The 17,548-nt window shown below is 34.7% G+C and overlaps 1 protein-coding gene across 2 annotated transcripts in view; it reads left to right on the top strand.

Moving 5' to 3' along the window:
- The window catches only part of LOC129803741 (limbic system-associated membrane protein-like), a 156,067-nt gene that overhangs the window by 53,586 nt on the left and 84,933 nt on the right, over positions 1-17,548 (top strand). For both annotated transcript variants that reach the window (XM_055850511.1, XM_055850510.1), the window contains exon 2: positions 13,396-13,551. The gene's annotated coding sequence lies outside the window, so the exon portion shown is untranslated. The remainder of the gene's footprint in view (positions 1-13,395; positions 13,552-17,548) is intronic.

Here is a 17,548-nt window from a genome sequence, read left to right as displayed (position 1 = left end):
TCACAAGAAAAGAGAAATTGTGAATGTATTCTTTTCATAACATTGCCTAAAATAATCGAGTTTGGTTCTTTTCAAGTGGGTGGCGAGAAGTGGTTGCTAAACTGGCGAAAAGTGGTAAAAGATGGCGACGAAGTGGTTATTTTTGCATTATTAATAAAAATCAGTTTTTTAAGTAGTACAGCGTTATATTGTAGGATTATTGTTTTCACGTACCTAGAGCCAATACATCTAAGTAACTTTGTGTCAAATTTGACTTATCTTGTAACAAGGGTTCAAAAGTTATGATAAAATGAATTTAATTTTTTCCTAAACATGGCGATAAGTGGTTATTCCACCCTATGTAATAGAACAAAATTGTTACAATTTTTGTGAAAAAGTACTTTTTCAAGAACAGTTTTTGTGAAACTTTTACGAACTTTTCTGTGTATTATACGCTTTACGATCATTTCGTAAGTTTCTAATAGGAATTTACAAACATTTACAAAGAATTTTACGAAGTATTTTTTCTGTGCAGTCAAGGGTTAAATTTTGATTCGTAGTTAACCCCTGAATATTTTCTATGTCGCCTCTGTTATCATATTTCAATACCTTCCATTCTGTTTCATCCTAGCTTGATTGAGCTCAGCTTCGTTTCTATCTTTTACTTTTCTCTGTGTAAATTTCCTGAATATTCGATTTGCAGGTTTTCTCTTTCATTTCTCTCAGGCATAGTCAATACCAGGAACGCCAGGAAGATTTTCAAAGATATAGAACTGTAAATTGACGTGTGGATCTATGAGAAAAGCTTGTAGTGATACACATGAATAACTTGTAATACATAAAATAGACAGTTATAGTGAGGAATCCATCCTTGCCCAGTAATTGCGGGAAAATTCCAAAATTGTGTGTAAATGGAGAATGTCGACAATGAATCAACTTGAGAATCACCCTGTCAGAAAATTTAGCAAGTGAATGAATAGGGGTTGGGGTGAGCAACAAAGTTTTGAATTTGCAAGGATTGCGGTTTAGATTTCAGGTCTGGTGAGTTTAGCAATGTATATATCTCACATCAAGATCCTAGTCCAATTGTGTCAATTTACTTGATGGCCTGGAATGGGTATGGGCTTCCTCTTGAGCGAATTGTGTTGGTAGCCTTATGATAGGGTCTCCTTTCTTCTGTCTCATCCCAAATGAAGGGATACTTTAGCTTGAGATTCACTTCCGTCTCGCTACAATTGCGCTGTCTCCTTGTTATCCTTTCGGGATGCTGATGCCCTTACTCCTTGCTCTTTTCTGAGGTGGAGATTAAGGGAACGAGTGATAGGGTTCTATCTCGTGGCTTTCTTCAACATGAAGATTTACCCCCCATAACCCCAATCCCTTTCTGCGTGTTCGAGGCAAGAGAAAAAAAAACTGCCAAGATGATCATCTCAATCTGCTTTCTTTCCACAGCTTCTGTCCTATATATGTATATTCCTATATGGGGCTTGGCAAAAAAAAAATCTGGGGGCATATGTTGATTTTGTGCGTGAGGAGGAAATGAAAGACAATTCACCATTGAACAGCCTTCGCCAGCTGGCCCCTAAATCCTCCTCCATTTCACCAACAATGTGAAAGTCATTTGAGTTTCTCAGTCAGAGAGCTTTTGGGGAAATCCCAGAGTAATCCCTGAAACCGAAACGTGAAGGACTAACTGAGGAGGATGGGAAAAGCTCTCGGAAAACTCAGAAAATTCTTCACAGACTAAATCAACAATTGTTCTCAACTGAATTTATTCAGCAAGAAGATAAAAATTCATATAGGAGTATCTACAGTTTTTTTTTTATTAAAATTTTCTTACATATTCTTTGTTGGAGACTAATGGAGCTTTATGTGAAATATCCACACATATTGAAACCTAAGTAATATTAATGTCAGGAAATATGTCAGTTATCCCAATGATTTATTTTAGTTGTTTATATTGTTACATTATCCATTATTTACAATTTCTTATCAAATTTGAGTTTCTTGGAAATTGAAAAGTTTGATTATGAAATTTGCTGAGAGATCTTAAAGATATAATAATTGAAAAACGTAGAATATATTAAGCCAAGACGCACACCAGAATATTTTTAGTGGTTCGAGGTGAAATATTTAGAGAGCTTTTTAAAATAGAAACTTCTAGCACTAAATAACAGAAGAATCCGTTTTTTAGTTAAAGTTATTTGAAATTATCATCATTTTTTTAACAACATTTTGTCACTATTCAAGAGGGAAAAGACTCCAGTGTTGTGTACTACAAACTGAGATATATCTTAGGATATTATTTCTTATTGTGTAAATTTATTCTCAAGCTTGAATAAATTTTTCACTAGATTCTGTTCTTGCAACAGACAAGCACAAAAGAAAAGCTCTTTCTCCTTGAACATGTATAATGTCACTCTGTACACGTCACAGTGAATTCTTTCAAGGTATTCCCATGAAAATTTCCTCTGACATAGTTTTCTTCCTATGACGGAGGAAAAGCCCAAAACTTGCATAAATCACTCTGTTCCTAAATACCCAATATCAATTTTTAATCCTTCTTGTAAAATTCACTGAAATATGAATTCTTTAAAGTTTAAAGCTCCTTTGAAGTTTAGCTTTCGATGAGACGGAAACTTTTCCAAAAGTTATAATACCAATTTTGCATGATACTTTAAATTTATAGTCCGAAGGCTTTGAAAAATAAAGTGCACAATACATTCTCAAACACATATAACGGAAAAGGTTGATGGAAACTTAAGGTGAATTTTCTTATGAAATAATTCCTTCGGAAAATGTCATTTACTTTTAATTAAATGGGTTTAATTTGTTCATTTGGATGTAAATGGGAAGAAAGAGGCTTGGAAATTGTTTGACTTGTGGGGAGTCAGTGGTGATTTAGGCACGTAAGGATAGTACACTCAGAGAAAATTTATTCTAATATGAAGGGTACAAAATTCCTCTGAAAGGCAATGCACTTAAAATGAGGATTTTTTTTTTAGGAATTACTATAAAAGATTTTTTTTATTGTTGACGATGGCACTATGTGTGATTTTATATTAAGGATGTCAAGCGTTTCAGTCACGAGACCTTTTCATAGAATATTTTCATAGAAATTTATACATGTCTGAAAATGCATAGAGGTCTGCCTTATGTGGGAATCTATCGAAATAAATCTTCGTAATTAAATAGAGAGTCATCCAGATTTTCTATGTTAGCCGAGACACACTTGGGAGTATTATAACAGACGATGAAGAGATTTTAACTCCGAAATGAAAATGTATAGAGGTTTGCCCAGTGAAAACACGAACAACGATTGTCTATAATGTCTGTAAAAATCTTTCAAAGTAAATCTACCAAATTAAGAGAAGGTCGACCAGTTTTTCTATTTAAGCCGAGACACGCTCGGGAGTATTATAACAGACGTTGATTTTAACTCTGAAATGAAAATGTATAGAGGTTTGCCCATTGAGAACACGCACAACGATCGTCGATGTTTCTGACAATCCGTCAAAGCAAGTCTTTCAAGTTAAATAGAGAGTAGGCCAGATTTTTATTTTAGCCGGGACACACTTGTGAGCTTTTTAATAGACGACGAGGAGATTTTATCTCTGAAATGAAAATTTGTAGAAGTTTTCCCATTAAAAACGCGAACGATTGTCTATAATATTTGTGACAACTGTCAAAGTAAATCTTCCAAAGTAAATAGAAAGTCAATCAGATTTTCTATATTAGCCGAGACACACTTGAGAGTGTTATAATAGACGATGAAGAGATTTTATCTCAAAATTTGCCCATTGAAAACATGAACAACGATTGCCGATAATGTTTGTAACAATCCTTTAAAGCAAATCTTCCAAATTAAGTAGATAATCGGCCAGATTTTCTATTTTAGCCGAGACTCACTTGGGAGTATGATAACATCCGATGAAGATATTTTATCTATGAAACACACCACAATGGGGGATTTCCTGAGACTCACTGCAGCATATAACAGTGGGATGTATATTGATAAATTGTTTAGAAGTAGTTCTGTTATACTTTCAGCATATTATGCAACAAATACCGTGGAAGGGTTAAAAACATAAACTCTGAAAGCTTTTCCGTTTCTCTTGCTAATTCATCTCAGTGTAGATTCCCTTGCGATGCTACACAATACTGTAAGCAATCAAAATTCCCATCTCCGGAAAAAGCTCTGTGGAGTTAAATTTCCCAAGTACAAAGAGAGATAAGGCCAAATGTGAATATTGTGACTTTTATCTTAAATCCCACAAGAAAATAATTCCTCAGTCGTGATGAATTCATCAAATATGTGGAATTTAATACTTCTTGGGGGAAAAGAGCATCTTCAGAGGGTTTTCTCATATAAGGCAGTAAGAGATTAATGAAAATTGAGAATGAAAGCAACATTGATTAACAGAAACACTGAAACATGTATGTTTAATATCTATATGATACAGTATTTACTTCTGTGTTCTGTCTCATTTCTGGTTTGTGGAGTATAGGATAAGTTGGGCAGCTTTTCTCATGGTCAAAGCTCCAATTGATGTGGCTCTCGAGGGGGATATTGTCACGCAGAGAAAATTGAGAGGATGAAAGCAAAGCTATTGAGCTTTTAATCGGGAATGTATCCATCCAATCAGTGGACAAATGTGGTGAATGGTCAAGTGATTGGGTGTCCTAATAAAAATCAGTATGGGAATCACACATGATTCTACGGGCAACATATGCTATTATTTTTTTTCTCCACAATCGAAATACATTCTCATAAATTTCCCACGTAAATAGAATTTGTGTCTATAGGGGATGTAGAAGATTCTTGTTGATCGCACAAGACTAAAGCTGGAGAGTTAAAGGAAAAGGGAGTGTCAGTGCGTCTAACCTTTGCAGAATGCTTAAACTCTCAGCTTTAGCATTGTGTCCTGAAATTTTTTTTCGCATTATTCATCATCATCATCATTTTTAATCGCTTATCCTTATTTGGGTCGCGGGACCATGACATCAAGGTTAACAGCCCAAAGCAAGATCCTGAATGTGATTCAGCCACCTTGTCCTAGGTCTGCCCCGAGTTCGAGGTCTCCTCACAATGGCTTGCATAGCTTTTTTTGGGAATCTTTCTTCATTAACCCATTCCTTACCATGGTATTATACATCATACACAAATTGAGTGATTTTAGATAATTTATTTTGGACAATTTTTATCCAAATTGCTGTCGGGAATGGATTTTTAGTAACTTTAGTTGTTCAATAACTTGGAAAAAATATCCCGACAGAGATGGGAATACGTTTTGTTGTTATATTCTCGCTTCGCGGAAAGTCATGCAAAATTTTTGCTCAAAATGGCGGATGGAAAATTCGACATCCCGTCAAAATTTTTTAAAATTTTTCTTCATCCTCTTTCCTAATATTTTGAATATTAGGAATAGGTAACCTGTATCTTGCACTAAAATGATTCTTAAAATATTAACTTGGAATAATTAAGAATGCAGTCAATGATATATACCACTGTCTCCGTAGAGTTCGAGCAATAGAACGTGCCAAGCGAAAAGCTTTTGGTAAGAATCACGACATTCAAGCATTGCCTGCCTGTCGCTTTTCCTAACACATTCGTTCTTGGGTTATTCTTTTCCCATCTCTTACACATCTTGGCACACAATTGACGACATTCCTTCTCACATTTGAAGGGGCTTTTTCCATTGAATTTGAGGCGAGATGGGTGCTTTCTGCCAAATGTCTGCAGGAGTCACACGATGGAGGATCACAAGTGCTATTGCAAAAGAAACCTACGTATACTCCTGTGTCACTATGTGAATTGGTATTTGTTTTGGGAATTGAACAATAACATCCAACAGGAACATGTGTAACAAAAGCTCAGTGAATGGCTCTGTGGGAGCTTTTTTTCAATGTTTGTTCCCAAGATGAATGTCTATGGCAATTGCAGGAGGAAGAATGTAACAGAAATTCTTCTCTATTCCTCCAAATATATAGGATTTTTCTTGATGAAAGCTCTCACATTCACATAAATTTCATGTTAGCTCCTGATTATATTTTCTTTGTAAATTGATTGAGTCTTGCGACAAGAGGAAGATCTTTATGCTTCCATTTCTACATTTTCTGGAATTCAATTAAAATTCAATATCCTAGAGCTTTAATGCATGTTGATAGGGATTTTCCCAACAGTGACTATTGCACATTCATCAAATTTTCACTATACATAGAATTTATTAATAAGATTTTTGTAATAATTGAAAACTGTATATAACAACATTTTGGAATTTGTTTCAATTAAACTGTATATTGTATTGAAAACAAGGGAATGATAAAATATAAAATAAATCTATATAGGGGAAAGTGGTCTGCCTTTGAACGAAAAATGATGTTCAAAATTTGAGATTTTTTTTAGAGAAAACTACAACATGAGTGTTACTTTGCACTACACCAAAAAATTCTCTTGTTCATTAAGCTTCTATGCTTACCCCATTTAGGACTCGCAAGTCCTCAGTTTTTCCTGGTGAGGAACTTGAAAATGTGATGTCGATATATTCAAAGGCAGCCTGCATGGTCTGCCTTTGAATGTGGTTGGGCAGCCTTTGAATCTTAATTTTTCACTGAGAATATTAGGGCTGTAACATTAAACGGCCCATCATTGATTAGATTGAACCCTAATGCACTCAATAAAACCACTACTGTAGTCAAAAGTCATTATACAACAACATTTTTTACATTTTTCTGAAGCACTGTTTTTCACTTGAAAATTTGTAATAAAACGCAATTGAAGTTGACAATTGTCAGTTTGAAACATCCCGGCCGGAGCAAGATAGCATGTTATAAGTATTTGTATGACATTCGTCGGACCAAAGTAGGAGTTCTATTCTGCTCCCGGACAGAAAGCTGTCAGATGTTTCAATACATGGAAAGAGAGGATTCAAAGGCACACAACATTAAGATTCAAAGGCTGCCGCAGAGCAATATTTACAAACTTTTATCACTCACAAAATTTGTGTCATCTGAATCAAAATGTATTTGGAGAAATACCATCCAAGAATAACCTTCTATGACTAACAATAGAAGATTTGTTTGAAAAATTATTTTAATTATGAAAAAACACATGAATTGTGGAACATCAAAATTACAGTTTAGAGCTCAGTTTCGTTTTTTTTTGCCCCAGCACCTAGAAAATAAGAGCTAGGGTCTGCATTTTTTTATGACTTGTGAGGATTATGAATAGCTATCTAATAGTTAATAGAAAAAAAATTATGCTTTAAAGAAAAATGAAAAAATTACAATATTCAAAGGCTGCCGCATTCAAAGGCAGACCACTTTCCCCTATAGAAGTAGCTAAATTCGTATTTATTGAATTCAAGCATGAGTAATAAGGTCACACGTCAATCCCATTTTAAAATCTTCCTTAATTTATTGAACTTAATATAATAAATTTTCTGTAAACGAAAATAGGTGATGTGAAAAAATTCAATTTGAAATTTTTGTAAGAATTAAATTATACTTTTTTTAGAAATACGTTTTAGTAATGCCTCCAGAAGATTTCCTGGGATTTTCTGGGTTTTCATGAACAATCTGCTTAATATCTATTAAGATTCCGTAAATAAACATCAATGTTGCTATCAACAAATATATGTCCAATTTTATCATTCAGTTGTTGAGTTATCAAGCTTCTTAGAAATTTCTATTTTAAATATTTTTGAGTTTTTCATGCTGAAATATGCTAAACGTATTTTTAGCACAGGACTAAAATTAAATGAAATACAAATCGTGACTGAAATTGCTTTCTCAACCGCTTGCACAAAATTTTCTCTGAAATTCTATTGGCGTAAAATACTCGTTTTAGGGTACTTATAAGTGTGAGATGCCTTACATTGATTTAAATGAATTGTGCGTTGAGCTCCAGGCTCTCTCTTCAAGATTTCTCGTTTGGGGGAATAAGGTATATTTATATATTAGGGGATAGAGCGTGAAGAAAAAGAGATCTTCGTGAGAGCAGACAAGGAATGGGGTGGTAAATTTGCCGCACGACACCATGTGGATTTTCCATTCTGCACGAAGAACGTGGTTTTGGCAAGGGGAAAGCTAGTGATAAACTTGTATGAGCTTATGAGAGCTGAGATTCCTTCATTGGAATTTTGGTTTTCTATTGAAGTAAAATGTCACATAGGGTCATACAGTGATACAATGACTTAGGGTCTTCGAAGAACCATATTTTACGTATCATAGTGTTACGCCTATGGGCCTATGTTTAGTGTTTTATGCGAATCTTTTTAGTATTGAAAAATTTACTGGAAAAGAATAAAAAAAACAGTTTAATTGTTATTTACGTTGTACAGAATGTTGCATAGGGGTGCGGCTAGGTTGGAAAACCGGTCTCGTCCAAAATCCCTAAAATAAAATTCTCAAAAGCTAAAATTCCGAAAGTCAAAATTCTCAAAAGCTAAATTCCTGTATTTTAAAATCACAAAATTCGAATTCCCGAAAGCCAGAAACTCTAAAAACCAAAATCCTAAAAGCCAAATTTTTAGAAGCCGAAATCCCAAAAGTCAAATACTCGAAAGCTCATATCTCAAAAGTCGAAATTCCGAAAGTCGAAATTCTCGAAAGCTAAATTCATGAATTTCAAAATCACAAAATTCGAAAATCCTGAAAGTTAGAAACTCGAGAAGCCAAAATACCAAAAGCCAAATTCTCGAAAATTAAAATCCGGAAAGCAAGAATCCCTAAAAGCTAAAATCCTTAAAGTCAAAATCCCAAAATACGAAAATCCAAAAAGCCAAAAATCCCAAAACCATCTCAAAGAGCCAAAATCCCGAATGGTTGAAATTTTAAAAGGAACGAAATTATGAAGGATAATTTGTAGAATAATTTCCCAAAACCCTGAAAATTCCTTTTTGCGTCTAACAAACGAGGGTGTAATTGCGGATGCAGACGACAACTTTAAGGCTTCGGGAATTTGGCTTTTGGGATTTTGACTCTTTCAGGATTTTGCCTTTTTCGGAATTTTGCCGTTCGGAATTTTGGCTTTCAGGAATTTGACTCATTCGGGATTTTGGCTATTTAGGATTTCGAACCATTCGGAATTTTGGTTTCCGAAATTTTGGATTTTGGAATTTTGACCGGGCCACATCAAGACTACAACAGAACAAAATTACTATATGAATTTGTAAGATAATAAGAAAGGAAGGGTTGCACATTTAAAAGTTGTTCTTATATATTTTTTAGCCTAGAAGACAACCGCTACGAGATATTTACTTCCGTTCTTTGGTAACCCTTTCTATAAGTAGAAATGTTTTCTTTTGCTCCCTTATCGACTACTTCCATTATAATTTTTAAATTATTTAAGTTTTTTAGTCCATTTAAGTGTAAAATTGTGAAAAATGGGCTGTATCATGTGAACGTGTGGTCGATCAATCCTGGTTTAGCCAAATGCAACATTACAATAGCTGCGATTGTGAAGGAATCACTGCTAAAAACAGAAACTGGGTAACAAGAAGCTCACATAAAGTGGATCAAAGTGGCACACTCTTGGGGTTTGGGGTTGTAGGGTGTGAGAAGCTCCTAGCGAAGAATTGGATGGTAACGTGTGGATTTCTCACTTGGAGTCCTCTAATTTTTCCTCCATTCCCCCATTCAGGATATCCCTGTGAGGCGCTAAAAAAAGCTCCCCCGTCAGCTTTTGAGAGAAAAGCTCAAGCCCCGCGGGAGGGAAGTTCTTATGTAAGAGAGGAAAACTTCACGATGGTGTTTGCCAATTCACTTGATGGCAAAAGTCAAGGGTTCTTTTTTTTTCCTTGTTGGTGGTGCGTTTCAGTGGCGTGCACAATTTTCCGTGAAAACCACCCATTTTTCCCGCCACGTCATCATGAGGAAGCAAGACACAAATTTCACACAACAATTTCTTTTTTCTCGGACCAAGAAGGTGAATCCATCGATTTACCCCAATTTCTCCAACGTACGTGATGATTTTTCCTGACATTTTTTTTCCGTTGAATCTCTTTTTAAATCTCGCTTGAAGAAGATGGGGTTGTCAGTGGATTTTATCATGCACTCAAACGTAATAACATTAAGTAGAGATTTACTACACATTTGGAGCAATAAAATAAAACTGGAAAAGCCAAATTGCTTCACTGAAAATCCTATCCTACTTGAATTTTGAGCTCAATATCTCCTTCAATTTCATCCCTTTGAGTTCAATGAACATCTCTAGAGTGGTCAATTTGATCAACTTCCTGGACGAACATATCAGATATTTATTGATGCTTACTGAATAGAAGGGGTCAAGTGAAAAACGCATTTCATTTAGAATTTATTTAGGGAAATAAATTTTCCATCTATTTCAAATTTCAATCAAATAAAAATAAAGTGAGAAACATTGCAAAATTTAGAAATGAAAATTCTTGATAAGTTAAGTTTTCATTCAAAAACTTGTCTATTGGGAGAAAACCTTTTAACATTTGTAGAATACTTCTGTATTTATTTAATGATTTTCTCATTGGAGAATAAGGATAGGGGAAGGTGGCCTACCTTTGAATGCTGCAGCCTTTGAATTCTTCAATTTTTCTTCTATTTCCCAAAGCTAAAATTTCATTTTGTTAATCGAAGTTAATAGAAAATAGTTAATAGTATTAACTATAGTTCACAGAATGGAGGTTTTGCTTTGAGAAATAAGAGGAAATTTGAAACATTGAAAGGCTGCCGCATTCAAAGGCAGACCACTTTCCCCTACAACAAGGTAATTCTGAACACATTATTGTGAACTTTGAAATTTCCTCACTGTTGCAGATAGGTAAAAGATCATGAAGAAGTTTATGCTTTACACTCTAAAGTACTTCTTTGTGTTTTCTTTTACTTTTGTCCACTTAAAAAGCGTTGAGGAAATCCTGAAATTCAGAATTAGATTCTTCTCAGAATTGCCCCAGTGTACCCTGTTCTTCATGTCCTAGAATTTTGGGACTATAAAGAAGAGACATTCTTTATTGAAGCCTAAGTTTATCACAGTTGTACCCAAGTGACATTGCATGACTGACTAAAGATGCGATACGCCAAGCCAATATATCATGAAGACGTCGCTTAAAAAGACTTTAAAGGAACGTTTTTATGACCTATTTTCGTGTAACGTCAGCAGTATGAATAAAATTTAATATAGTTTGACAGCAATCTAAAGAGGGTTTTCTAAATAAGTTTAGTGTCGAATTGCCGACGTTACAATAACACATATTCATAATGTGCTCTACGACCTATAAAATTAAAGAACGAAGATGTGTCCATTGAATATGGTATAGTAAGTGATACTGATAAATATTTCCACCTTGACTAAGTTGATATTAAAATATATTACTTGTAAACTACCGGTCGAATCTTAGGTTGGAAAGATTGATAGAAAACCAGGCTCTCCGTTTTCTATCGCCGTTTTTGCCGTTTTTTGATACTTGGGTGCCTATATCTCCGATTCTGCTGAACCGATTTATTTCTTAATATGGGAACATTTGTTCTCCTTTACATACCCAATAATCCTTTGGGCAGATGGAGTTCGTACAATTGACACCAGGGGCGCTGTAGTGTCATATATGTCAGAAAACATGGAAAAATCGAAGTTTTTAGCAACTTTAATCAAAAATATCTCGAAAACTAAGACTGTCCCTAACAATCTGTTTTGTGGGTTTGATAGAGAATTTAATCAGCTACAGTTTCGTCCATGTATAACTTTTCTTTCAGTTTGTTTTTTAACTTCGATATTGAGGTTCAAACGAAAATAAAGCACTTATGACTATTAGGACCCTAAAAATATGATTTAGTCAATATGTTAGACTTACTAAAATTTAGGTCTTGTGAACTGATTTTTGTTGCTTGGGTAGTGAATAAAATATAGCACTTTTTCAAGTATAAGACGTTATAAATCTCAGTATAAAACATAAAGTTATTTCTTAATGTGATTGCTATGCTCGCTTTGCTAATGAAAAGTGAATATATTTTTTAGGACGTTACTGTTCTCAAGTGCTTCTGCATTATCTACTTTTTTTGTGTTGGTTCCTGTCTCGACTGTTTTCCCCAGTTCTCGTCGTATTCCAATACCACCAAACAGTGGTGACAGGAATCAAAACAAAGAAAAGTCGATAATGTAGAAGCACTTTAAAATAGTAAAGTGCTAAAAAACATGTACATTTTTCATTGGATTAGTATTTTATAAGTAAACAAACAAACGAATTAATAAAATGTTAGTATTCTTAATAGATTAATAGATAATTTTTTTACGACCTTTGTCGATTGAGTAATTCAACAACTCATCGGGGTTGACGACTCAAGAATCTCAAGTGCAATGGGTTTTGGATGGGTTCCAGGCAGGGGAAGTAAGAAAAAAAGCTAACAGCCTAATTTCAGCCCATTAGGGAGCTTTGCGGTATACTGGGGCAGGGGAAGTCCCTCGAGGAAAATGCCAAGAAAATTATTGAAAGAGGGTGGAGATGGAGTAAAAAAACGAGAAAATTACTAATCCACCCGGAAATCCAATTAGATGTTTCGATAAGGAGAAAATGCTCTTTTTCTAAAATTCCCATCAAATTTTTCTGTATTACTTTTTTTTTTGTTGAACTTCTCACCCCAAAGCTCTGAGCAAATTTCCGCCCAGTTACGATTGGACTTTGGGGAATTTTTAATTTATTTCACGAATAGCATTAATTCACAATTTAGGTGGAAAAGGGATGGTCAATGTGAAACTCCAAACCCAAAATTTTTTTTTCCAGTTCTTTTCTACAATTCACATCCTCGAAGCAAATATGCATGAAGGAGTTGAAACTCAATTCACAACTCTATAAAATATTCCCTATTATTCGTATTTTGTTCACTCAACGGGGGACTTTTATAACCACCCCCGGACTATTTTTTTTGTTTGCTACTTCACCCATTCCAGAAGCTCACCTCGGGAATTCATAGCCAGAATACTTCTGGGATGTTCAGAATGTGACCCTCTGCCGGTGCCGATTTACATCCATCTGGCACCGGTAGAAAAAAAGGGGTTGAAAAATTGTTGGCGGTATGAGTGCCAAAAGCGAAAATGATAGATTGTCAATTCAGTGTGTATCAATTTATCAAGGCGGATCGACAAATTATTCAGCACATTGCGAATTTCTGAACGGAAATTGCCTCACCTCCTGCCAATTTTTCACTCACCCTATCAATCCCAATGACAAAAAAATCGGTGTGGGAAGTTTGAAAAAGTACCAGCTCTTGCAATCTTTACACATCGATTTCACCTCAGGTGGAACTCTTACTCTAACCATTTGCTCCACCTAAACAAATTGAGTATGATTTTTTTTACGCAAGTGTCATGTAATTTTATGCATGGCCTCTTTGACGATAGAGGGTGTATGTAAACACGTAACTATTCAATGATTTTTTATTTCTTTCTAGGATACTACGTATAGCTAATCGTGGGCCGCCCTATAATTGCAGATTAGTTTATTAGAACAAAGCATTCATGAGTGATTTACATAAATTTCCCTACTTGAACTGCTCAAAATCGAGTAGAACTTCTGAGCACCTGAGTCAGATTACAGCTTTCTAAAGGTAAGTTTGCAATATGTCATACAAATTATTCGCCTTAAAAATTTTAGCGGAGACACAAACCAATTCTAAAGTGTTCATATAAATACATAGAAATGATTTTTTCTTAATGAATCATCTTTTTGACATTTATAAATACTCGGATAAAACTCCAACAGAAAAGTTGTGACAGCACTATTACATAAGCCAATAATTGCATGTTTACTCTTCTGGTGAGGATCTCAGCTTATTAAGGTCACATTCGGAAAATCAAAAAGTAAATATTGGCTTCAATTCTGTGACCAAGATCAAAAGCAAATTTTCAAGCTGTCAAATATTTCCAAAATCAAGATTTCATATTCTGACGTGAAGTATTTATGGAATTCAAATTGTCTTTTAGCTCTCAGATCTTACCGATGACGGCTAAAAAAGTACCTAAAACTGGGTGTTAAATTAGTGGCTTGACGGTGATCCCCCCGTACTTTGTGTCAAACGGGAAATGTCTCTCGGAGCGCCGCCGATTTCTCCTAAAAGCATTCCTACACTGGTAAAAATAAAAGGGTCAAATTGACCCTTTTCAAAAGGATGGATCGTATTTGACCCTTTGAAAGGTTCACTTTTGTATCACTTGAAATTTAGTATGCACATTTATCACGAATAATCATGTTTTATTGTAAACTTATTACTGATATCATATTTCTCTCATCTGAGCGAACACCAAAGATCACTTTTTCATTGTTTTTTTATTCCTTTATTCCGGAATTAAATAGATGTCAAAACCGTGACCCTTTCGAAAGGTACCTGGTGACCCTTTCAAAGAGTCAAATATGATCCATCCTTTGGAAAAGGGTCAATTTGACCCTTTTATTTTTACCAGTGTAGTGTTAGCTTGTGAGTTACGCCTTCGAGAGGGGTTTCGTAGCGAGGTTTAGTAATAAGAGTTAGGGTAAGGGCAGAATCACATTGACAGTAAAATGCTCGCCGTAGCCTCACCGTATTTCGTTAATTTACGCATTTTCCTTGGAATTCTTACGCAAATTCTCAATTACCGTATTACCTTATCTCATACTCGGTGGCACTAGGTGAAAATAATTTAAGAAAACCAAAGAAATAAAACGAAAATGCGATAAACGGTGAGCAAAAAAAACTGTAAGACAAATTTCTCGAACATTTTTTTTGCTCACCGTTTATCGCATTTTCGTTTTATTTCTTCAATTTTCTTAAATTATTTTCACCTAGTGCCACCGAGTATGAGATAAGGTAATACGGTAATGGAAAACTTGCGTAAGAATTGTATTGAAAATGCGTAAATTAACGAAATACGGTGAGCATTCTACTATCAATGTGATTCTGCCCTAAAAGGAACTCATATTGACACTTTAAGAACTCGTGTCAGGACTTATTGAGACCCTATTCTGTACCATTTGGAAAATTAAATTTAGTTACGAAACTAATTCAACGAAGCTATTAAAAAACGTTATATTACTTATTAGATTTTATTGGGTGCTTTAACTAAATTTCAACATTTTGACAAAGGTGACAATAGGAATTCTCTGTCCAGGAGGTTTTCCTTCGGGCCTAGTTCATTTTGGGTTGTCAGAGGGAACAGATTGATTGGAGGAACGCTGAGGGTTCTGGAGAAACCTCTGGCGGACAAGGTGCTCATCCACGCGAAATAAAATATCTTGTTAAAAGTTTGTAAAAAGGAGGTCACTTTCTATGAAAAATAACAAAGGATTATTAAATCGGTGCGTCAACTCGATGTTTTGCTAAAAGGATAGGGGAGACCGGGGTAGAATTAACCAGCAAATGAAGCTTTTTTTCGCGCGTGATTTGTGAAAAAATAATAAGGTGTGTCTAATGTTTTTATGTTTCATAAGTAGCATTAGGATATTGGTTGTATGAAACAGTGTAGTCCAAAGCTCTAAAATCCTTGTGTTTTTCTAGAGAGGATAATGAAAAAAGTATGACACATTGGTTACACTTGCCCCGGCCTGGGTAGATATAGCCACTTTTGGGGTGCTAATTGCCACCAGTTTTCCGGACGAAATTTCAAACTGGAGATACCAAATATTGTTTTACTTGATACACTGAAGCCCACTGATGCTAAATATGTCACTTAATTTCAATAAAAAAGGCTTTATCCGACTTTTTTATGATATTTTTGTAATTGCGGCAAAATTGATGCAAACATCCTGAAAAAATCTATGTCTCAAGTTGTTCATCCAAATGGCAATACTGCTTGGAATATCAATAGTACTTTTTCGTTTAACAATTATCCATGTATTAGTGAAAAATCATTGATAGTTTTATCCCACCACGGAAGAGTGGCTACAACTGCCCCGATGGCTGTTTCAGTGTTTATCATCTTATATAAAAAAGTAGATAATTATTATCCAAGTGAAAAATATTTTTTAATTAGGTTTATTAAACCAGAAACGAGGTAAAACTATGAAATCTTGACTAGAAACTCAGAAAACCAAATGCTGTTCCAAAAACTGTACCATCAAAATTACAATTTTATACCCATTTTATAAAAATGCTTCTAAATTGTAGGATAACAGGATCAGAGTTATAAATATTCATTAAAAAATACTTTGATCAATGTACATTTTAAGGGATATGAGAAAAATCCACTGACTAATTCTACCCCTGGCTATAGGTACCCCGGTCTCCCCTACCAATGTTAACAAGTAGCTTGTTACAAGTTTGTCATTTTCTACAGACCTCTGACAAATACGTTTGTGAAGGTTTATCAAGGGTTTGTGCACCATTGCACTCACGAACGTTGTAAAACACACCGTTTAGGAGGGAATTAAAAGATAATTTGTTATTTATTTATTTCTTGCTTGTTTCTCTAGGTGTAAAATTACACTGTAATTTATTATCAATCCCCTAGGGAAGTTTGACGATAAAAAGAGGCGATCTTTTCGCGAGATTAAAGCTCACCTTCCAGAATGATTTTCTGTCACTTGTGATATTTTTCACATTCGCGTCATTTTACAGCTAGTGTTGTGCTCTTCATGGTAAAACATGAAATTTTGTGGCAGAGAATGGGAAGAAATGTGGGAAATCCATTAAAAATGAAGAGAAAAATTGCACAAGATGTTTCCGGGAATGTTCTGAATTTCTAGAGATGATACAAGTGGATAGGAAAGTCTTACTGAGAAACATATTTAGATGTTTTTGTCCTCATTTGAATTTTTTTTTCATCTTTCTATTTTTCTTTAAAAATATAGTACTGTGTGCAAACAAGGATATAGTCTTTGGAATTCTTCTTAAAACAATTTAAAGTGAAGCTTAGTGCCGAGAAAGCGAAAGTTGAATTTTGATTGATAATTGAATGATTGTATGGAGCATATAATTAGAAGAAGACTGGTTAATTGTTTAATTATATATATAATTAACATGGTTGGTTTAGTGCTTTCACGTTAAGTGAATTGAGGGTGGGAATGTTTCTTAAAACAATCTATTCAGCAAAGTTTATTTAATTATAATTATATGTCTTAAAGTTTTTACCGAGATGTGGCTTTTTTTATTCTTGAGTAAACTACATATATGTATAGAAATGCTTTAGAAATTGCAATGGTTTGGGTTGTGATGTTGCTGTATCCCAATGTAATGGAGTAATTAAAAATGAATTATTGTATTTTAGTTACATCTTTAAAATTAATTCAAACAAAGCGTGAATAATTCAAAAGGTTATGAAATGAGATGCGACGTATGGCACTGTCTAAAAGTACCCCATGAACTCTTGATCCCAAATTTGTTGCAAGAAAGCTGATTTAAAAGCTTCTGCAAGCAAAGACACTAATGCAACAAACTTTCACTGCACTTTAATCCCAATTGCTGAAGATTTTCACTTTAGGGTTTTGGATAGGGGTGGAGGGGGGTATGGGAAAAATTAAAAGCTCATCCGCCAGAAAGTATGTCAAGGGTTGAAAATTAAACCAAGCAGATTAATTTTGAAATTATTGTGAGAGAAACTCTCCCCATTCGCCAAGATGCTCCCTAAGGCGGT

Source organism: Phlebotomus papatasi, chromosome 2, assembly GCF_024763615.1.
Source record: "Phlebotomus papatasi isolate M1 chromosome 2, Ppap_2.1, whole genome shotgun sequence".
In the NCBI taxonomy this organism is placed as follows: domain Eukaryota; kingdom Metazoa; phylum Arthropoda; class Insecta; order Diptera; family Psychodidae; genus Phlebotomus; species Phlebotomus papatasi.
This window is presented reverse-complemented; position numbering and strand designations above follow the sequence as displayed.